This window comes from Crinia signifera, chromosome 8, assembly GCF_055691185.1.
Source record: "Crinia signifera chromosome 8, ASM5569118v1, whole genome shotgun sequence".
NCBI classification, from domain to species: domain Eukaryota; kingdom Metazoa; phylum Chordata; class Amphibia; order Anura; family Myobatrachidae; genus Crinia; species Crinia signifera.
Genome location: NC_139224.1, coordinates 54,043,310 through 54,067,288, shown reverse-complemented (window position 1 = coordinate 54,067,288; position 23,979 = coordinate 54,043,310).

Here is a 23,979-nt window from a genome sequence, read left to right as displayed (position 1 = left end):
TATATATATATATATATATATATATATTCTTGTCCAGTGGACCGGCACTCCATAAACCAAAATAGTAATATACCTGGTTGCCTTCCCTCCAGTATCCAGTGATTGGACGCTGTATAAATATATTGCAATTGCGGGCGGCACTCCAAGGATTTATGAATAAGTCAAACACAGACTATCAGTATAGCCAACGTTTCAAATCTTTACTTGATTTTTCGTCAGGGATAATACAAAATAAGTACAGTCATTACCTTTATACCGTAGAACACCCAGTGAGAACAGTCTCCCGGCAGCAGCGTGCAGATCGCCCCATTCTGATGACGACACTGCTCCTTGTTACTTCCTGCGTATGGACCGCATCCAGCTAGTCGCATAGTTTGTTGGAACGCACGCTATGCGTGAGGTAACCATAGTAACTTGTATCGGTGCTGTGCGTCCAGAGTAACGGGCGCTGCAGCCGCTGTTTGGGAAAAAGAGAAAAGTGATGAGAGATATCTCAAGGAAAAGAGTGAGAATTAGGTGAAAAGCATGTTTTCAAAAAAGTGTAATAAACGAAATAGTCACATCTCACAATATTGGGCCACAACGTCAATCAATGTGTAAAAAATACATAATAAATTGTTCTTGACAACACTGGCAATTAATCACGGTATCTCATAACATAATTAATTGGTACTCAATTAAGGAAATGTCCTCTACTCAGATGGCCCCTTTGCGCAGCGCACAGATCGTCCATATGAAAGTCAATGTAGGGGACATGGAAAGATCACGGAACTTCAGAGTTTAGGGGTAAAAAGAGGGAGAAAAAATATTAATAATAATGATCATGAGAATACATGTATTCAGAAAAATGGTGTAAAAGAGAGTTGTTCATTTAGCCCTCTCGGGGCAACAGTGTCAAGTCTCAGAATCCATCGAGCTTCCCGTTGCAGAAGTCACTTTCCACGGTCACCTCCTCTTGTAGAGGCTTCAACTTGGTCAATTAGTTTATATCTCAGCTGAGCTAAGGAATGTCTTGCAGCTTGAAAGTGACGGGCTACTGGTTGATCGGTTGCAAGACCTTCGCATGCATGTCGGATGCTGGACCTATGTTGTCCGGCTCTTTCCCTAAAGGTGCATATGGTTTTGCCGACATAGGCCAATCCGCAGGGACATTTAATAAGATATATTACATATCTGCTTTGGCATGAAAGAATTTGTTTTATTGGTATATTCTTGCCAGAATGCGGATGTGTGAAGGTTGCACCGGTTTCCATATGTCGACACGTGGTGCAGCCGACACATTTGTAACAACCAGGGCGCCTTGATAAGAAGTGTTGGTCAGGCTGGGGTGATGTTGTGGTGATGTCGTTCTTCACTAACCAGTCTTTTAAATTCCTGCCTCTTTTTTGACAGTTGAGAATTCTGCTGTTGTGCAGTGGTTTCAAGCTAGGATCGCTGGATATAATTGGCCACAGTTTTTTCGTTGTGTTGGAGATAAGTTTACTTGCTGTGGAGAAAGTGGTGACGAATGGCAATAGATTTTGGTTGCTCGGTACCTTGGTTTGTAAACTTTGTACACGGCTGATGGAAAGTGCCCTTTGTTTTGCCACAAGACCAAATTAACAACAGTCGACAGAGACTACCAGGAACAATCTGTCTACCCATGGGCTACAGGCAGATATCCTTTTCGACACCAGCGCCAGATCAGATCTCGCCGCCCGTACCGCCAACGTGATCCAGAATCTGAAACCACTGGTGGTAATAGCTCTACACAAAGTGACAATGAATCCAATAAGAGAAGAGCCCCTTTAGGGGTAATCACCCGCACAGGCGCAGGAGGAAGACCACCCGCCGCGGTGGGCAGAGCGAGAGGTCGTCAAAAGCGCAATGCAAAATAACTAACCTGGTAGTAAACCTGTCCGATTACCAACTCTCCGACACTGAAACCCATCTTTTAAACAAAGGACTGTCATACGTCCCTACAACACACTGGAATGAATTCGACTGGAAAGTCGACCTCAGACGACACCATCGGAATCTCAAATTGAAAGAATTCTTTGTTAATTCTAGTGAATTGCCCAATCAACCGGACACACAAAGCATCCATCCATTTAAGAAGAAATCAAGCTTCGAACCACAAAGCCATAACCCATCTATCAAGTGCTACAATCGGTTATTAGATGAGACAGTCATGAGAAATGCTCCAACTACAAAAATTGGTGCCAACTTTAATAACCTAAGTAAAAATGAAGTGGACGCACTTAAAAAACTCAGTGCTAACCAAAACCTCACAATCAGGAGCGCTGACAAGGGAGGTGCAATAGTCCTCCAAAATACAGCTGACTACATCGCTGAATTGGACCGCCAATTGAGCGACACTGCAGTTTACGATAAAATCGGTCATGACTCAACAATTACATTCAAGCGTGAAATTGACAACATCTTGAAACATGCATTAAGTGAAGGTATCATCGACAAGAAAACCCTTGAAGCATTGACTGTTGAGTACCCAGTAGTTCCACTACTGTATAGTTTGCCAAAAATACATACAAATCTGACAGCACCGCCCGGACGGCCAATTATTTCGGCCCGGGATTCTTTATATAGCACAATTGCTAAATACGTTGATTACTGGCTGCAACCAGTAATACAAGCAGAATCAACATACCTGAAAGACACAACTGATCTCCTGCTAAAATTGCAAAATCTAGGAGAATTACCAGCAACTGTATATTGTGCTGCATCGACGTTGTAAGTCTTTATACTAACATCCCGCACAACGCAGGCTTAAATTCTGTAGAAACTATCTTGGCTAACAATGACAACTACAAGGGACCGGCAATCAAGTTTCTTTTGGCATTATTAGAAAAAACTTTAACCAGAAATTTTTTCTATTTCAATGGGGAATACTACATCCAAAAACAGGGGTGTGCAATGGGGAGTAACGCAGCTCCGGCCTTCGCAAACGCACACATGTTTGCAGTTGAAAAACAACTCTTCCTGAATAACCCCATGATGGAAAAACAGATACTTTTCTTCACCCGTTTTATTGATGATATCCTGCTACTTTGGATGGGCACACAACAAGAATTTGATGACAACATGCTTTCCGTTAACCAAATGGATGCCAATATTAAGTTCACATATGAATGCAGTCAAAACCAAGTCCATTTTCTGGACGTCATGATCACCAAAGAAAACAACCAGCTCATGACTGACATCTATACGAAACCGACTGACACTAACACTTTCCTCCATGCGAACAGCCACCATCCCACCTCAATGAAAAAAGGTATCCCCTTTTCACAATTTCTGAGGATACGGAGAATAACCAGCCGTGAGGATAAAGCCGAGGCTGCAATGGACACTTTATTACATAAATTTATCCAAAGGGGTTACAAAAGACCGGAACTTCTTGTGGCAAAACAAAGGGCACTTTCCATCAGCCGTGTACAAAGTTTACAAACCAAGGTACCGAGCAACCAAAATCTATTGCCATTCGTCACCACTTTCTCCACAGCAAGTAAACTTATCTCCAACACAACGAAAAAACTGTGGCCAATTATATCCAGCGATCCTAGCTTGAAACCACTGCACAACAGCAGAATTCTCAACTGTCAAAAAAGAGGCAGGAATTTAAAAGACTGGTTAGTGAAGAACGACATCACCACAACATCACCCCAGCCTGACCAACACTTCTTATCAAGGCGCCCTGGTTGTTAAGAATGTGTCGGCTGCACCACGTGTCGACATATGGAAACCGGTGCAACCTTCACACATCCGTATTCTGGCAAGAATATACCAATAAAACAAATTCTTTCATGCCAAAGCAGATATGTAATATATCTTATTAAATGTCCCTGCGGATTGGCCTATGTCGGCAAAACCATATGCACCTTTAGGGAAAGAGCCGGACAACATAGGTCCAGCATCCGACATGCATGCGAAGGTCTTGCAACCGATCAACCAGTAGATTGTCACTTTCAAGCTGCAAGACATTCCTTAGCTCAGCTGAGATATAAACTAATTGACCAAGTTGAAGCATCTACAAGAGTGTCATGAACCCCGGTTCTCGCACTGCTCGCATGCGCCCCTTACCGGCACGCTGGGGTAGTGTCCTCCGTAGGTCGGCTGCCGGCACAGTCGGCAATCCCTGGCGTGATATCTTTTGCTTCCAAGTCGCCCCTGCGTCACTGTGAGCTCCAGGTGTATTCCCTGATCAAGCTGCGGGTCACATGATCCAGGTAAGCTCCAACTCACTTCCTGGTCTGTGTGCTGCTGCTGCGGCTAATTCCATCACCTGCGTCTGATTCCCTAATCACCTGGAGGGATAAAAACCCAGCTCACAGCCTCCTCCTTGTCTTGAACAACTCGTCAGTTTACCTGTGAGTTCTCCAGCGTTAAGCTCCTGTCAAGACTCCCCACGTGCTCCAGAGGTCCGGTTTCCTGAGTCCGCTGTCACCTGTGTTACTCTCAGCGTCCTGGTTATTCCACTCTTGCCAGAAGTCTCCACGTGTTTCCATCTGCCGTGTGATCCTGTCTTCTCGTGCAGCCCAGGTTACTTTCTCAGTGTCCGGTTATCCGTGGGTTTCCTACCCGTCACCCCTCGGCTGTCAGGCCGCTCCAGCGATCCCCAGTGATCTCAAGTACCGGCTCCCTAGCCGCTCCAGCGATCCGCAGTGATCTCAAGTACCGGCTCCCTAGCCGCTCCAGCGATCCCCAGTGATCCCAAGTACCGGCTCCCTAGCCGCTCCAGCGATCCCCAGTGATCTCAAGTATCGGCTCCCTAGCCGCCCCAGTGTCCCCAGTGTCTCCAGTGTCTCCAGCGCCCCCCTGTGTTACTCTTGTGTCATCCTCGGCTTCCACGCCGCATCTCTCATCTCTCAAGTACCCTCTGTGTTGCTGTATAGCATTCAGTGCCATCGACCACTATCGATGGTTTAAGTACCCCGTTTAAAGACTCTTGTGCCTCAACTCTGCCAAAGCCACAGGGGAACCTGGGCAGAGGGCCGCGACCTGGTCGGCAGTTGCAGCGAAGTCCATATCCCCTTGCGGGGGTCCCTGGTGAATACCACTGTCGGCTTAGACCCCGCGCCTCTGCTTTAGGTCTCAGCCAATCCTCTGTGTCCCCGGCAGTTCATCTCCCTCCTGTCTCCGTGCATGAGCTCCAGCTACCTCAAGCCTCCTCGCTTCCAGTTCCCTGCGCCCTCCACTGGCGCACCCAGGTCAGTGCCGGGAACACAGACAGTCCAGGCCGTGACAAAGAGGAGGTGACCGTGGAAAGCGACTTCTGCAACGGGAAGCTCGATGGATTCTGAGACTTGACACTGTTGCCCCGAGAGGGCTAAATGAACAACTCTCTTTTACACCATTTTTCTGAATACATGTAATACAGGCCGTGACAGATTGTTCAAGACCGATGGACTCGGCACGCGACCATAGTGTGGGGCCAGCGGCTCTCCAAGATGTCACCTCGCGTATAGAAACGCAAGAAGCGACGCAGCAGCAGGTGATTACGTACCTCCAGGATGTGTCCATTTGTCTGGATTCCCTCCAGCAGTCTCTCCGGCCACCTCCGCCACCGGTATCTAATCAGCCTGCCACTCATGCCCCAGCATATATTCCTCGTCTTCAGCTGCCTACTCCTAATAAATATGATGGCAATCCCAAAGGCTGTAGAGGCTTTCTAAACCAATGTGACATCCAATTTGAGCTTCTACCACAGAACTTTCCGACTGCCAGGACCAAGATAGCATATATTGTTTCCCTGCTGACTGGTTCTGCCCTAGATTGGATATCACCCCTCTGGGAAAGATCTGATCCAATTCTCACCGATTATGATAGATTCGTCTCTCTCTTCCGACGGATATTCGATGAGCCAGGAAGGCCTGCATCAGCCTCTACAGAAATTCTCCGCCTCAAACAGGGCTCTCGCCCCATGGGCCAATTCGTGGTTCAATTCCAAACTCTTGCCTCCGAGCTCAAATGGAACAATGAGGCGTTAACAGCCGCCTTCTGGTTGGGCGTCTCAGAACGCATCAAAGATGAACTTGCCACCCGAGATCTCCCTGAGCAACTTGAAGAATTAATTTCCTTGTGTGTCAAAATAGACCTGCGCCTAAGGGAGCGAGGTCTAGAAAAATTAAAGAAAGTAGTCCCCCGAGTTCCGCCTCCGCCTCAGCACCATCCTACGACAACCACTACAGAAGAACCTATGCAAATAGGTAGATCTAGGTTATCTACAGAAGAACGGTCCAGGAGGCAAAAAGAAAAATTATGTATTTACTGTGCCGCCCCCGGTCACTTCATTGGGTCCTGTCCCGAGCGTCCGGGAAACGCCAAGCCCTAACCTGCAGTGGGGGAGTCAGGTTAGGTTGTCTCAGTAAAACTCCTCCCAAAACTGACTTGATTCTACCTGTTGCCCTTGTGTCCCCTGTGGGTACCCTGCAAGTCTCAGCCCTGGCAGACTCCGGGGCTGCAGGGAACTTTATCTCAGCCGAGCTGGTAAAGAAGTGTAAAATTCCAATTCTGCCTCTTTCCCAGCCTCACTTCCTAACAGCGGTGGATGGAAGCAGGATCCCCGGAAGTGATATTGTGTATCGGACAGTTCCTGTCTCATTCCATGTAGGTGTACTTCATCAAGAATGTATGGACTTCCTGGTCATTCCTAAATCCTCTTATGACCTTGTGTTAGGGCTACCATGGCTACAACTCCACAATCCCCGTATCGATTGGAGATCTCTCCAAATTGTGGAATGGAGCGAATATTGCCAGAAACATTGCTTGACTGAAGTAACTCCGGTTCGATCCTCCGCAGTCAAAAGCCTTCCGGGTCTTCCCTCAGTGTATCATGCATTCAGTGATGTATTCAGTGAACAAGCCGCTGATGTTCTGCCTCCACACCGTCGGTGGGATTGTCCCATCGATCTCCTCCCTGGGAAGTCCCCTCCTAAGGGGCGTACCTATCCTTTGTCAATCCCTGAGACCAAAGCGATGTCTGAGTATATCCAAGAAAATCTCCAGAAAGGTTTCATCCGACCCTCTACCTCCCCTGCTGGTGCAGGATTCTTTTTCGTGAAAAAAAAAGATGGAGGGTTACGCCCATGCATAGATTATAGAGGTCTCAACGAGATAACCATCAAGAACAGTTATCCTCTTCCCTTGATCACTGAGTTATTTGATCGTATCAAAGGTGCAAAAATTTTTACCAAGCTTGACCTCAGAGGGGCGTACAATCTGATCAGAATTTGCCAAGGCGACGAATGGAAGACTGCCTTCAACACTAGAGATGGGCATTACGAGTATCTAGTGATGCCCTTCGGTCTCAGTAATGCACCTGCCGTCTTTCAAGAATTCGTCAATGAAATTTTTAGAGATGTCCTATATAAATATCTTGTTGTTTACCTCGACGATATTTTAATTTTTTCTTCAGATCTCCAGTCTCATCGTTCTCAAGTCAAAGAAGTGTTGTCCCGTTTACGTGCTAATAAATTGTACGGTAAACTCTCCAAGTGCACATTCGAAGTTCCCCAGATACCCTTCCTAGGGTATATCGTGTCTGGCTCAGAGTTGCGAATGGATCCCGCAAAACTCGAAGCCATCAACAGTTGGTCCCAACCAACCACTCTCAAAGCAGTCCAGCGTTTTATTGGCTTTGCCAATTACTACAGAAAATTTGTCAAAGGATTCTCCACCCTCATCGCTCCCTTCACAGCTCTCACCCAAAAAGGTGCCAATCCAGCTATCTGGTCCGAAGAAGCCTTGTCCGCATTCCACCTGCTAAAACAAGCCTTCATATCTGCCCCCATCCTCCGGCAGCCAGATACAGACAAACCCTTCCTCTTGGAAGTCGACGCCTCGAATGTGGGTGTTGGTGCTGTGCTCTCTCAAGTTACAGACGATGGCAAACAGCACCCCTGTGGGTTTTTCTCCCGGAAATTCCTCCCTGCCGAGAAAAATTACTCCATTGGCGATCAAGAGTTGTTGGCAATTAAACTTGCACTGGAAGAATGGTGTTATCTGTTAGAAGGGGCCAAGTTTCCCGTGTCCATCTTCACAGATCACAAGAACTTACTGTACGTCCAGACAGCCCAGTGTCTTAATTCCCGCCAAGCTCGTTGGTCCTTATTCTTCTCACGATTCAGTTTTAAAATTTTCTATCGTCCTGGGTCCCAGAATGCAAAAGCCGATGCACTGTCCCGCTCTATGGAAGATGACACAGTGCTGCAAGAACAGCGTCCTATCATCAGTCCTACGGCCTTTGCCGCTACCCATGTGTCACCCGTGCCACCTCGAGGAAAGATGCTGGTTCTACCAGAACTCCAGCCCAAAGTCTTATCTTGGGCTCATGCCTCGCCTTTCTCCGGTCACCCAGGCGTTCACAAAACCCTGGAAATTCTCCGCCGGTCATATTGGTGGCCTCACATGAAAAAGGATGTCCAGGATTTCGTGGCCTCATGTCCTACCTGTGCCCAGCATAAAGTCCATCGTCAGTCTCCTGCAGGTGCTCTCCTTCCGTTGCCCACTCCCATGCGTCCCTGGACGCACATTTCCATGGACTTTATTTCTGAACTCCCTAAGTCTCAAGAATGTAATACCATCTGGGTGGTGGTAGACCGGTTCTCCAAAATGGCACACTTCATCCCATTGACTGGCCTGCCCTCTGCTCCCAAGCTCGCCCAGATCTTCATTCAACATATCTTTCGAATTCATGGACTCCCTGCAGATATTGTCTCCGATCGTGGAGTGCAATTTGTAGCCCGCTTCTGGAGAGCTCTCTGTTCTGCCCTGAAGGTAAAATTGAACTTTTCCACAGCGTACCACCCGCAGTCTAATGGGCAAACAGAGAGAGTTAACCAAGATCTGGAAGCATTCCTACGCCTGTATGTCTCCTCGTCACAAGACGACTGGGTCAGTCTGCTGCCTTGGGCTGAATTTGCCCACAACTTCAGATACCACACAGCTACTGGCTACTCTCCTTTCTACGTAGTTTACGGTCAACACCCTCGACCACCGATCTTTGAGCCTTTACCAGCCTTGGAAGTGCCTGCCGCCTCTTCCACACTCAAGCATTTTTCACAAGTTTGGAAAAATGTGCATGTTTCTCTCAAGAAAGCCTCAAAAAGATACAAATTCTTTGCTGACCGTAAAAGAAGAGCAGTTCCTCAGTTAAAACTTGGTGACAAGGTATGGCTCTCCACTCGAAATCTTTGCCTACGAGTCCCGTCCATGAAATTCGCCCCCCGATTCATTGGGCCATTCCCTGTGATCCAAAGAATCAACCCGGTAGCTTATAAGCTGAAGTTACCACCTTACCTGAAGATCCCAAATTCCTTCCACATATCCTTATTGCGACCTCTCGTTCTCAACCGGTTCCAGAGTGCTACTCCTGAGCTCCCCAGAGTTTATACCCATCTAGGGGTTGAATTCGAGGTCGATAAGGTGGTGGATTCTCGCAAAAGATATGGAAACATCCAATACCTCATCGATTGGAAGGGCTATGGCCCGGAAGAAAGAAGCTGGATCAATGCTGCAGATGTGCATGCTCCCCGTTTGATTGCAGCTTTTCATAAAGACAATCCGAGTAAGCCCAAAGGGTGTTCGGTGCCCACCCTAAAAGGGGGGGGTACTGTCATGAACCCCGGTTCTCGCACTGCTCGCATGCGCCCCTTACCGGCACGCTGGGGTAGTGTCCTCCGTAGGTCGGCTGCCGGCACAGTCGGCAATCCCTGGCGTGATATCTTTTGCTTCCAAGTCACCCCTGCGTCACTGTGAGCTCCAGGTGTATTCCCTGATCAAGCTGCGGGTCACATGATCCAGGTAAGCTCCAACTCACTTCCTGGTCTGTGTGCTGCTGCTGCGGCTAATTCCATCACCTGCGTCTGATTCCCTAATCACCTGGAGGGATAAAAACCCAGCTCACAGCCTCCTCCTTGTCTTGAACAACTCGTCAGTTTACCTGTGAGTTCTCCAGCGTTAAGCTCCTGTCAAGACTCCCCACGTGCTCCAGAGGTCCGGTTTCCTGAGTCCGCTGTCACCTGTGTTACTCTCAGCGTCCTGGTTATTCCACTCCTGCCAGAAGTCTCCACGTGTTTCCATCTGCCGTGTGATCCTGTCTTCTCGTGCAGCCCAGGTTACTTTCTCAGTGTCCGGTTATCCGTGGGTTTCCTACCCGTCACCCCTCGGCTGTCAGGCCGCTCCAGCGATCCCCAGTGATCTCAAGTACTGGCTCCCTAGCCGCTCCAGCGATCCGCAGTGATCTCAAGTACCGGCTCCCTAGCCGCTCCAGCGATCCCCAGTGATCCCAAGTATCGGCTCCCTAGCCGCCCCAGTGTCCCCAGTGTCTCCAGCGCCCCCCTGTGTTACTCTTGTGTCATCCTCGGCTTCCAGGCCGCATCTCTCATCTCTCAAGTACCCTCTGTGTTGCTGTATAGCATTCAGTGCCATCGACCACCATCGATGGTTTAAGTACCCCGTTTAAAGACTCTTGTGCCTCAACTCTGCCAAAGCCACAGGGGAACCTGGGCAGAGGGCCGCGACCTGGTCGGCAGTTGCAGCGAAGTCCATATCCCCTTGCGGGGGTCCCTGGTGAATACCACTGTCGGCTTAGACCCCGCGCCTCTGCTTTAGGTCTCAGCCAATCCTCTGTGTCCCCGGCAGTTCATCTCCCTCCTGTCTCCGTGCATGAGCTCCAGCTACCTCAAGCCTCCTCGCTTCCAGTTCCCTGCGCCCTCCACTGGCGCACCCAGGTCAGTGCCGGGAACACAGACAGTCCAGGCCGTGACAAAGAGGAGGTGACCGTGGAAAGCGACTTCTGCAACGGGAAGCTCGATGGATTCTGAGACTTGACACTGTTGCCCCGAGAGGGCTAAATGAACAACTCTCTTTTACACCATTTTTCTGAATACATGTATTCTCATGATCATTATTATTAATATTTTTTCTCCCTCTTTTTACCCCTAAACTCTGAAGTTCCGTGATCTTTCCATGTCCCCTACATTGACTTTCATATGGACGATCTGTGCGCCGCGCAAAGGGGCCATCTGAGTAGAGGACATTTCCTTAATTGAGTACCAATTAATTATGTTATGAGATACCGTGATTAATTGCCAGTGTTGTCAAGAACAATTTATTATGTATTTTTTACACATTGATTGACGTTGTGGCCCAATATTGTGAGATGTGACTATTTCGTTTATTACACTTTTTTGAAAACATGCTTTTCACCTAATTCTCACTCTTTTCCTTGAGATATCTCTCATCACTTTTCTCTTTTTCCCAAACAGCGGCTGCAGCGCCCGTTACTCTGGACGCACAGCACCGATACAAGTTACTATGGTAACCTCACGCATAGCGTGCGTTCCAACAAACTATGCGACTAGCTGGATGCGGTCCATACGCAGGAAGTAACAAGGAGCAGTGTCGTCATCAGAATGGGGCGATCTACACGCTGCTGCCGGGAGACTGTTCTCACTGGGTGTTCTACGGTATAAAGGTAATGACTGTACTTATTTTGTATTATCCCTGACGAAAAATCGAGTAAAGATTTGAAACGTTGGCTATACTGATAGTCTGTGTTTGACTTATTCATAAATCCTTGGAGTGCTGCCCGCAATTGCAATATATATATATATATATATATATATATCAGAACAGCCCCTACCTTAGACACTGGCGGCCAGCTCGCAGTCACTGCAGGCCAGGGTCCTCTCCTCTTCCTCCCCCTCAGGTCAGCTTCCTTTCTGAGCCTCGGCTGCCCCCCCCCCCCGCTGCAGGGAGAGCTCAACCATCTCCCCGAACAGCCTCCAGCAGCAGGACAGGTGGTGGGGCTGCCAGCAGGGGGCAAGCAAGTCAGCCAGGGGAGCCAGCAGGAGCTGCTGTGGCTACAATCCCTGGCTGCCTGTCACGGTGGCAGATGGTACAGCACACCCAGGGAGCCTCAGCGCTGCTCTGAAAACTTCCGGCACCGTTTCTTGTGCGCCACCAGATGACCACCCCCCCACACCGCAACCCGATGACATCTTTCCCCCTCCGCAACCCGATGACCCCCCCACCCCCGGCCACGACCCGGAACTTGCCGCCAGCAACCAGCAGGCCGGGCAGCAGTAGCGCTACAGAGGGAGGCTGTGGAGGCTTTTCCAGTCACCCGGATTCCGGGAGAATCCCAGAATCCGGGAGACTGGAAAAGCCTCCTGGAGGGTTACCACCAAATCAGGGAGAATCCCAGAAATCCTGGAGAGGTGGCAACCCTACCCGTGCCTCATGTGCCTAGTGGGAAGTCCGGCCCTGCCCACCTGTCCACTCACAGCACGCCTCTCTCTGCTCTCCTCTCTCTGCACTCGCTCTCTCCCCATCTCTCTCTCCCTTGCTCTCTATCTTTCCCTCCCCCCTTTCTCTCTCCTTCCCTTTTTCTATATCTCTCTCCTTCCCTTTCTCTTGTGCTCTCTCTGCCTCTCTTACTTTCAACCTCCCTTTCTCTCTCTCTCCCTAGAATCATTTTACTATTACAGTATACTGGCAATTGCCAAATTAGGACTTTTTAAAAATTTTAAATAGTTGGGGGGTGTGTGTGGGGGGCTGCACTGCCAGAGGGTCTCTGTGAGTGACGTAAGTGGGCACGAGTGACCATGTGAGGGACGTGCTGTGGGTAGGTAAGTCTCCAGCAAAGTCTATTTTTCCTCTTCCATGTTTAGGTCCAGTCTCCTCCTTCCCTGTGTCCCACCCAAGCCTGCCCTTCTGCACCCTGCTTAGTCTCACCCCCTGACTATCCTGGCCAGAGTACAGAGCCGGACTGGCCAAATGCCAGAGTGGCCGATTTATTCTTATAAGGTGGAGGCTCCGCCTCCCAATCGGCACACAGTGAGAGCCGCTGGACTCGCGGCAGGTCTAGTGGCTCTCCCTGTGTGCCCCTGAGGTCCAGGAGAGAGGGGCGCATTACATGACGATATTTACCTCCCTCCTACAACCAGGGAGAGACGGTGCATGTATTCGTGTGCATGCGCATGTGCATGCACAAATGCCAGGGCCGATACGGTGGTCCAGTCCATCGCTGCCAGAGTCCACACACATAATGCAGTGGCTGGAAGCGGGAGAGGAGGTGATGGTGCCCGTCGTATTGGAGCCACCATACATGGTCTGTATGTGATCAGCCTCTAGCAATGTGCAGAGGTTGGGAAAGTGGATGGGCAGCTCTGGGCTATGTATAATTACTAATTACATTTGAACAGTAGGTCACTTGTGAACTGATCATTTTCATAATATGCATAACAGTCCATACAGTCTCATAGGTATGAGAACGGATAGCATAATGGGGCAGATGTATTAAGCCTTAACAAGAGATAAATGCAAATGTGATAAGGAGAGATAAACATCCAGCCAATCACCTGCTAACTGCCATGTTACAGGCTGTGTTTGAAAAAGTCAGTAAGGAGCTGATTGGCTGGATGTTTATCTCTCCTTATCACACTTCATCTCTTGTTAAGGCTTAATACATCTGCCCCATAGTTGGAAAATGACATATACTGTGTACCAGGCTTCTGCTATTTCCGTTTGTTAGAGCAAATGGCTCTAAAGGGGAGAAATCAGGGTTAATGGGATCAGAGATATAATTTGTATATAATTTGACTCCTGCATCGAGGGAGGAGACGGTGTAGGTGGAATCTTCATGAGTGATAAGGAGTTCCACAGGGAATCCCCAGCGGTAATGAATCTCATGATCTCGAAGGGCTAACGTGCTCGAGGCCAATGAACGTCCTCTGGCCAGGGTCAACGCAGAGAAGTCCGCTTGCCATCCTTGCCGCTCTCATTATACGTTCCTTGGTAGTAAAAAAGTGGACACATAGGAGCGTGTCTCTAGGTAGTGTCGAAGAGACTGTGCGCGGTCTCGGGAGTCGATGAATCCGATCTATCAACAGCTCCCTTTCGTCAGCCTTTGGAGGAGTTTACGAAACAAATTGTGGCATAACTTTCCAGTTCGGAATTAGAGACTGAGTCGGGGATCCCGCAGATTTTAATATTATTCCTCCTGGATCTGTCCTCCAAGTCCGCCATCTTGTTGTTAACTGCCTCAATTTCGGCCTGTTGGCGATCATAGGAAGATATGAGATCATTATGAGAGGCAACTAGTTCCTCCATTTTCCTTTCAAGGTGGTCTGTGCAGTCCCCAATGGCCACCAGCTCTGTCTTGACCTCCCTAATTGCTGAGGCCAAGGGCGAGATGTATCAAACGGAAAATGCGGTAAAACCCTGGTTTTACAGCATTTTCCAATATAACAAAAATGATACCGCATTAAAGGGTATCTCTTCTTTTCGCCGCCCGCCTCTGGCTTACCTTCCTGAAGAGTCCTCCTGGACCCTGGAAGGTAAACCCCTCCTCCCCCTAGTGACGCAGTCGGACATCTTTCCGGCTGCAGGGGGGGAGAAGGAGGCCCCGGGGACAGCCTGCTTAGCTATCCCCGGCGTGAGGGGAGAGCCAGGCAGCAGGGAGTTGACGGAGACCCCCCGCACACCACAGTACAGGTATCGCGGGGGTCCTCCGTCACTGCACCACGATGCCAGCCGCATATGTTAGTACATATGCGCTGGCATCGGGGGGGGGGGGGGGCGCGAAGGGCGGCGATGTATTTTAATACATCTTGCCCCTAGTCCGTGGTCAATTCAGCTTTAAAGGTGGTCAGTATTTGACATAGGGCCCTGTGCATCGGGGTCACAGTCAGCATCCATCATGGAGAGGGGCTGGGAGGGGCTGCATGATGAGGTGTCCATCGTGGCAGCAAGAGACGGTGGCTTGGGGGAACTTGTGTGAGCTGGCGTGTTCTTTCGTGTGGGAAAGGTAACACGGGGGGGGGGTGAACCTCCCTCGTTTTCTTAGAAGGCATGTTTGGGGACAAGGCAAGGCGGCAGTACACAGAATGGAGGTTATATAGATTACCGCGCACAGGCAATTCAAACGTCAAATTATTCAAACATGGAGTAGCTGTGAGATTACAAGTGGTACAGGTGGCGGCGCGTCAGGGCGCAGAGGTACATCATGAGAGACTGCGCTCTTGGAGTTTAGGAGGAGATGCGGTCGTAGCTAAGTTGGCGGGAGGGTGGGAGTGTGACAAGGTATCCCACTAGGTACTATACATATGTATACACAAGGTATATACACATACATACATACATATATATATATATATATATATATAATCTCTATCACTAAATGGCCAGGAGCTGTTTAATAGGGGTGCAATATGTTAGGATTGAGAATTGCAACAATGGTGGAAGGTCCCCAGCAGTGGGACATAGAGTGGGGCACAGGAGAGCCTACTGGGTGGCCCAATAAAGGAGCACTGAGGTGGGACAGTGCGTGCTGCTGTAATATATGGTGATGTAAAATGGCCGCCTCAGGGGGTGAGAGGTGCCTTGCACCATACAGGGCCAGCACTGCAGCAGGGGTAGAGGAGAGGAAAGTAGCGGGAGCCAGGCAGCGGCTCCCCCACTCACCTCCGTTATTAATGTGCGGCCTCTGTGGGCAGGGGACTACCGGCTGGGCGCCACGGAGCCTCAGCACCGGCGGGCGTCAGACAGCTCCTGCAGCCGGGCGGGTGACTGCTCCGGCTCCCCTGAAGTCCCCCCGCCTCAGTCGGCCAGAGGTGTAGTCACCGGGGGCCGCAAACGGCGTGTATCACCGCTGCTGGACGTCCGGTCCGGATCCCCGGGCCGCGGCAGCAAATTGAGGTCCCGGCTTTGAGAGAAGGAGTAGGCCGCAACCTGCAGAGGGACAGGAGGTCTCTCCCGGCTTCACGGCAACCACCCCCCCCCCCCCCCTGATGGGATAGGGTCACTAGGTCGACACCATTAAGGTCGATATACATTGGGTCAACCACTGAAAGTCCACAGGCCTTTGGTCGAAAACAGACAAAAGGACGACATGCCTAAGATTGACAGGGTCAAAAGGTTGACATAAGCATTAGGTCGACATTGGGTAGGTTGACAGTCAAAATGTCAACATTGGTTTTTCAGGGTTTTTGAGCTGACTAGGGTGTGGAGGGAAAATATATAAGTGTGCCGAGTGTAGCGAGGCACCGTGCCCAAGCATAGCAAGCGGGGACATGGTGCACCGATACAATGTCCATGACGACATTCCGGACAAAAAAAAAAAGAAAAACCATTTCGACTTTTTGACTGTAATTTAGAGGATCTAAGGGCCCCTTACACTTGTGAGATTTTGTCAGATTTGACCCAATTCAGGTGGATTGGGTCAATTTATCTGACAAAATCTGATGTGCCTGTCTGACAAAATCTGATGTGTAGGACCCAATGCACAATCCCGTGCCATTGGGTATAACCAAGAGATTGATCCTCCTGCACATAGGATAAATCTCGAGTCAATCAGGTCCAAATTGTTGGACAATAAGTTGGACAAGTGTAAGGGGGCCTTAAGTGTTTTAGAGTCCTGGTACCGAACCAGGCACAACTTCCTGTTCCTGGTGTCAGATCTTGCCTGTTTTGTATTCCTTATAAATCCCTCCTTTGTAATGGGGTATGGGTCATAGGATCGACACAATTAAGGTTGACATTCAATAGGTCGACCTCTTTTGGTCGACAGGCAAAATGTCAACAAATGGTAAAGGTCAAAATAATGCAATAGTGCACTAGGAAATAAGAAAAAACCCTGGGTGACATTTTATAGGGATCGATTTCCGTTTTTTGGCGATTTTTATTGCAAAAACGTCCGTTTTCGCACTTTTTCCCGAATTTGCATAATTAATGAGATGCGGAAATCGGCAAAAAATTCGGTGTTTGCCGCGAAATCGCACTTTCTGAAAGGGCGATTTTTTTTTTCCATCTCCGTAAAGGGGCCCATAAACGGTCCGTTAAACGGATCCGTTTGGGTCTTAATTAGCATGCTTCGCATCAGATCGCATGCCTAGTGCATGCGGTATGCATGCAATACGATCCGATGCGAAGTTTAGCTAGTACAAAAAGTATGTACAGCACATACTTTTTGTACCGTACTATGTGATGCTCGGGAGCGCGCATCGCATAGTACAAAACGGACGGTCCGGGAACGGACCGTCTATGGGTACCTTTACTCGCATCCAGATGTTTTCCCATTGAAAAATATACAATTCAAATATTTAATGAGATGCGAATTTGGAAATCGCCCAAAAAAAATGGTCTAAACATCGCAAAAAAAATAGACCTGATCCTGACTGTCGAATTTTACGCTTTTTGTCCTCCGTATTTTTGGAACCACGTCCGGCTCAATGAGCCCGGGGCTGGTTATGTACAGGAGGGGGGACCCCACGCCGTTTTTTTTTTTTAAATATAACTTTTACACATATTTTACCCAAGAACCATACACAGATCTCAATGATCTGTGCATGGTTCTTGGGTAAAATATGTGTAAAAGTTATATAAAAAAACAACAACGGCGTGGGGTCCCCTGTCCTGTACATAACCAGCCCCGGGCTCATTGAGCCGGACCTGGTTCCAAAAATATGGGGGGACAAAAAGCTTAGGGGTCCCCCGTATTTCTGAACAGCCCTCGGTGTCATGCCACAGCCGGGGGACACTTTTTAGATAAGGTCCCCCGGCCAAAGCATGAGCACCGTGGTTGGTCAGCCTTGAATGGGGTACTTGGGGGAGTGGGGACCCCCCCCCCCCAGTAAAGGGGTCCCCCTCCCCCAGGCTTCACCCATCCGGGGCTGAAGCGCGGGGCTGTCACCGGCGTCCGTGGCCAGTGGACGCCGGCCTGATAGGGTTAAACTGACATTCCTAACATTGCTTAATACAGGAGAACTACAAGTGCCAGCAGACCTCCCCCGCATGCTGGTACATGGAGAACCACAAGTCCCAGCATGCGGGGAATTAATGGGCCCGCTGGGACTTGTAGTACACCTGTAAAAAGAATGTTAAAAGAAAACACACACACACAGAAAAGTAAAATTTTATTACATACACATACACACACCTCACTTTTACACCAACATACTTACCGCACCAGGGTCCATCGCTGGTCTCCCTCCTGCATAGCCGGCTCCCCCGGCTTTCTCCGATGGAGCTAACAGCTTCTGTTGCGCTCAGGGCCGGCGCTACCCACTCAGCCCTCACTGTCACTGCCTCATGCACGCCACCGGCAGCGCCTGTCTGACAGTGGGCGGCAGTATGGAGAGGCTGAGCAGCTCCCTGCACCGCTCACACACTGTCCTCCTCCTGCGACCTGCCCCCTCTTCCTCACGAACACTTGTCATCCTGGCATTCACAGACTACATGCCTCAGCGCATGTCATGTCTGAATCCACCCCCTACCCATTGCTCCCTGCGCCTGTCAGCTGTCAATCGAATGACGAACAGGCAGCAGCGCCGCCTCCCCTTCCTTCCCTCTTCTCAGTGTGCTGTGCCGCTGCCAGTCCTGAACACTCCGCCCCCTCTATCTCCTTCCCTCTTCTCCCCATCTCCTCCTTCTCTCCCCTCTTTTCCCCCTCAGTCACGAGTGCTGCACATACTTTTTGTACTGCTTTCGGATCGCATCGCACACACATTGCATGCATGCCGTGCGATGCGATTCGATCTGGCCCATAACGTATGCGATTCTTGCAGTGTGTATGGGCACCTTTAGTGCCTGCAACATTTTGTGGACACAGCAATGAGATGGTGTATGCATACATGTACATGCACCCGAGATCCTCCATAGGATCGCATGTTGCATACACTCCCACAATCGGGCTGCTGCTTGTTGCAATGGCAATGTGAAAGGGCGCAAAATGTATGGGTTGCAGGAGGGAGCCGGACACCCTAGCACCGGCCCTGGTCGCGCTGTCCCAGTGCAACAGAGGCTGAGAGCGTGATTGGGCAATGCGTCTCCATGGAGATGCATAGCTCAATCCTGATTGGCTGAGCTATGCATCCCCATGGAGACACATAAGCCAAAGATGCTCTCAGCCTCTGTTGCGCTGGGACAGCGCGACAGAAGCTGTTAGCTCCATCGGAGAAAGCTGGTTGTCCCCGCTGTCAGTGCGGGGGGAGCCGGCAATGCAGGAGGGAGACCAGCAATGGACCCTGGTGCGGTAAGTATGTTGGTGTAAAAGTGAGCTGTGTGTATGTGTATGTAATAAAGTTTAACTTTTCTGTGTGTGTGTGTTTTCTTTTAACATTCTTTTTACAGGTGGACTACAAGTCCCAGAGGGCCCATTAATGCCCCACATGCTGCGACTTGTGGTTCTCCAAGTCCCAGCATGCGGGGGAGGTCTGCTGGCACTTGTAGTTCTCCTGTATTAAGCAGTATTAGGAATGTCAGCTTAACCCTATCAGGCAGGCGTCCACTGGCCACGGACGCCAGTTACAGCCCCGGATGGGTGAAGCCTGGGGGGGGACCCCTAACCTGAGGGGGTCCCCACTCCCCCAGGTACCCCATCCAAGGCTGCCCAGCCATGGTGCTCATGTTTTGGCCGGGGGACCTTATCTAAAAAGTGTCCCCCGGCTGTGGCATGACACCGAGGGCTGTTGGAGCCCGGTGCTGATTTCAAAATATGGGGGACCCCCAGATTTTTTGTCCCCCCATATCTTTGGAACCAGGACCGGTCCAAGAGTCCGGGGCTGGTTTCAGAAATACGGGGGACCCCTACGCTTTTTGTCCCCCTGTATTTTTGGAACCAGGTCCGGCTCAATGAGCCCGGGGCTGGTTATGTAAAGGAGGGGGGAACTCACGCCATTTTTTTAAATCACAAAATCGCACATTTTACCAAAATCGCACCTTTTCATGACAAAAAAAATCACACTTTTTTTATGGCTAAAATCACCCTATATCGCACTTTATCGCACTTTTCATGTCAGAATACGCACCTCATTAAATATGCGAATTCGCGGCAAAAATGCGATTTTAAAAAACGGCCGCCGCGTATGTACTAACATATGCGGCTAGCATCGGGTTGCGGTGACGGAGACCCCCGCGATACCTGTGATGTGATCTGCGGGGGTCTCCGTCACATCCCGGCAGCTGCCAGTGTCCCCGTGCGTCTCCTCCTCCCCCCTGCAGCCTGATGTCCTCCCAGCTGTGACACCTGCTGGGGGAGGAGAAGATCAAAGGAGGACGGGAGGGGGGGGGGGGGGCGTGTGGACGGCGGGCGGTGATAGAAGCCCATAGGCTTCTATAGGGTGTCGCCAGTGCTATTTTTGTAGGAAAATAGGTTCAGGAACTGTGGGCGGGGGCAGAAAGTGGATGGTGATGTGGGAGGAGCTACAAAAACGGGCGGGGCATTACAGTAAAAAAACAAAAATTTAGCATGATGTAGATGCATTGTAGATGCATGCAGTTGTAGAGCGTGCTGCCTGGGACACCAGCCGCCCACCCTCCAACAGAATGTCCCCTGCTGCGCATCTCCACACTGGTGGCGGCCATCGTCCTGCCCCAACACACATTGCGCATGATCTAATGAGTGGCGTCTTGAGATCCCGGGCAACCACTCATTTACACACGCATAGGGGGAGGAGCTGCCTGCATTAACGGAGCAGGCAGTACAGCAGCACTGGATTCACTGCTGCTGTCTAAGTCGGACAGGCTGCTGCTTCTGCAGCAGCAGCTTTCAGCGCCTTGGTTGCTGTGCAGCATGTCAGCACGGAAGGGGGCAGTGGAGGAGCAGTGCGTGTTTAGAAGTTTAAAATCCGGGCAGAGCACTGCGCCCTGTATAGCAAGCTTAGCGGGAACACCGGGGCGGCTGGTGTGACAGGAGCAGTGGTGTGAACTTTGTAATTCCAATTACACATAAGCCCACACATGATGCCCACGACATACTGTATAACACTCCGCAATGCCCACGACATACTATATAACATTCCGTAATGCCCACGACATACTATATAACACTCCGCAATGCCCACGACATACTATATAACACTCCGCAATGCCCATGACATACTATATAACACTCCGCAATGCCCATGACATACTATATAACACACCGCAATGCCCATGACATACTATATAACACTCCGCAATGCCCATGACATACTATATAACACTCCGCAATGCCCATGACATACTATATAACACTCCGCAATGCCCATGACATACTATATAACACTCCGCAATGCCCATGACATACTATATAACACTCCGCAATGCCCATGACATACTATATAACACACTGCAATGCCCATGACATACTATATAACACACTGCAATGCCCATGACATACTATATAACACACTGCAATGCCCATGACATACTATATAACACTCCGCAATGCCCATGACATACTATATAACACTCCGCAATGCCCATGACATACTATATAACACTCCACAATGCCCATTGCATACTATATAACACACCATAATGCCCATTAAACATTTGACACATAAGTGCCACTTACCTACATGCTCAATGCCAGGGGCTTCATGCTCGATGCCAATGGGTTTCATGCTCGATGCCAAGGGGCTTCATGCTCGATGCCAAAGGCGACTGAATTTGCTCGTTGCCAAGGGGGGCAGAACAGTGCAGCGGCCTGCTCCCGTCCGCTATTTTCAATTCAGTGCACCAGTGGCGGTGTGCAGCAGGGTGGGAGCGGTGGTGTGCAGCAGGGAGGGAGGGTGGGAGCGGTAGTATGCAGCAGTGTAGGTGGGTGCAGCAGGGTGGGTGTGGGAGGGTAAGTGCAGTAGGGTGGGTGCAGTAGTGTGCAGCAGGGTGGATGCGAGGGTGGGGTGCAGCAGGGTGGGAGTACACCTGACCTTACTCACCCCCCTGCCTGTGCTGCTGTGCTGCATCCTGATCCACCTCCCCCTGCCTGTGCTGCGTGCATTCTGAGTCCCCCCCTCCATGCTTTTGCTGCCTGTGCTGCTGTGCCCCCCCTCCCCCGGGAGAGAGACGTGCTGCTGCGCCTGCTATGTAAAATTCATTCATATCTCCCGCTGGACCGCTAGCCAATGGGCGCTTGCGATCCAGCAGCCAATCAACTGGTGGCTGCTGGACCGAGTGCGCCTATTGGCTAGCGGTCCAGCCAGCGGGGGCTATGAATGAATTTTATATAGCAGCACGGCCACGGAAGTCTCTCCCGCACACAGCGGGCAGGGGAGCGGGCGAGCGAGGGAGCTGGCGGTGACAGCACAGCTCCGGCGCCATGCTATGTTCCTGCGCCCGGAGCATGTGGTCTGCCGGCTCCGGGTTCGCTACGCCTCTGGAGGGGGGAGACGGGTCAGGCACTGCAGGAGACTGTGCCCGGCTGCTGTGACAGGAGGGGGAGGCGGGGGTCAGGACAGAGCTGCAGGTGGCTGGTGACACTGAAAGGAGGGGGAGACTGTGCCTGGCCGCGCTGCCCCTAGTGTGAAAGGAGGGGGAGGCGGTGATCGGGCACCGCGCTGCAACTTGCCTGACAGGAGGGGGAGACCGGAGACGGAGGTCAGGTACTGCGGATGCTGGTGTGTCAGGAGGGGGGCGACCTGGCCCCCGTGTTTTGTCGAGCCCTGCAGCACGTCTCTGTAGTGCATAAATAAACATTGGGCAGGGGAGCAGGGAGTGGGGAGCCGGATGGCGATGCCGGGCGGCCTGGAGCAGGTTCCGGAACGCCGTTCCTGATGACGTCATTTTTCATTTGAGCTTCAGGAACGGCGTTCCGGACCGTTCCGGCTGAAAAATAGCCCTGGGTGTCGCCACCCAGAGGGTGGCGATACCCTGCCAGGCGAAGACGGGGCGGACTAGTATTGTTACATAGAAAAATGCGGTAAAACTCCCGTTTTACCGCATTTTCCCTTTAGTACATTCCACCGTAAATTTCGCCCCCTATTTCATTTTGCATGGATCAAATAAATACAAATGCTATAATGCTACCAATAACAAAGGAGGAGGTTGTTCTGTTGGTTCTCACTTAGGAGGTTATTCTGGTTGAATTGGTCCGCTACGCGTGTGGACGGACTGCGTTTTTTTATCTCTTGCGCATGCATACCGTTCGCAATGCTTGCGGACGGACCTCCCTGATCAAAAAGTCCTGTCCGATCACAGACAGACAAAGTGAGCGTAATGTGGGCGTTTGTAGGGGAGAGGCCAGAAAGCTGGGTGAAACTGGGCGCATCCCTGGGCGTACACAGGGTGTGTACTCAAACGGCACGGAGGTGCATCTGCTTTGCTCGGCGAGCAGTCGGGGCGCTTCTGCCCCAAAACCATTGGTCCACCAAAGAGTGCTCCATTCCACTCTTAGAGCATCCGTCTGAGTACAGCCGCAATCGGTCGGCTAATTAACGCACACCACACCTTCAATACTAACAGCTGAACGCAATACTAGCCAATGCTGCACTCAATTTACTATAATTACCCAACTGAATAACTGCAAGCCACATACACGCCAGATACACGATGGAAGCTTCACCTTCAAATCCATTGGAAGGTTCACATTGGAAGGTTTTCTGTCTTCTGAGTACACATATGGTGCTTGGCAGATAGATGTTCCTGGACAGTATTCTATAATAATATACTATAATAAATACATGATATGTGTGTGCATGTGTGTATATATATATATATCGGTCAATCTATCCATCTGAGAGAATCCCCCGCGACACTTGTATGTCATATTCCTTATGTCACTTTAAAAACTGCTGCTAAAATACACATTGCAGTTCTGATCATTGGTGGTGTTAATGGTTATTAAATATGACCAGAGATACAATAAGTGAAAAGCGCAGGTTACGTAATGTGTCCGCAACCTGCTTACCCTTTATACCTAACTACGTGCGAACAAAACGTAGCGCAGCGTAGCGTACCTTTTATTGTATATTAAACACCAAGAACCAATACCTTAATAAGAGATCCTTTCGCAGTACTTTGTCTCTAATCTGCGAATATACCTTAAAGGACAGTGTCCGTAATGTACCTTATCGCTGTTATGCGAATAAAACAGACACGACCACTGTATAGAAATAAGGAGATAAGAACTCCGTAAAAAGGTTGTATTTATGTCCCTAATGGACAAAAGGGGGTTACAGAAATAAGAAAATGCAGGTATAACAAGTAATACAAGATGCT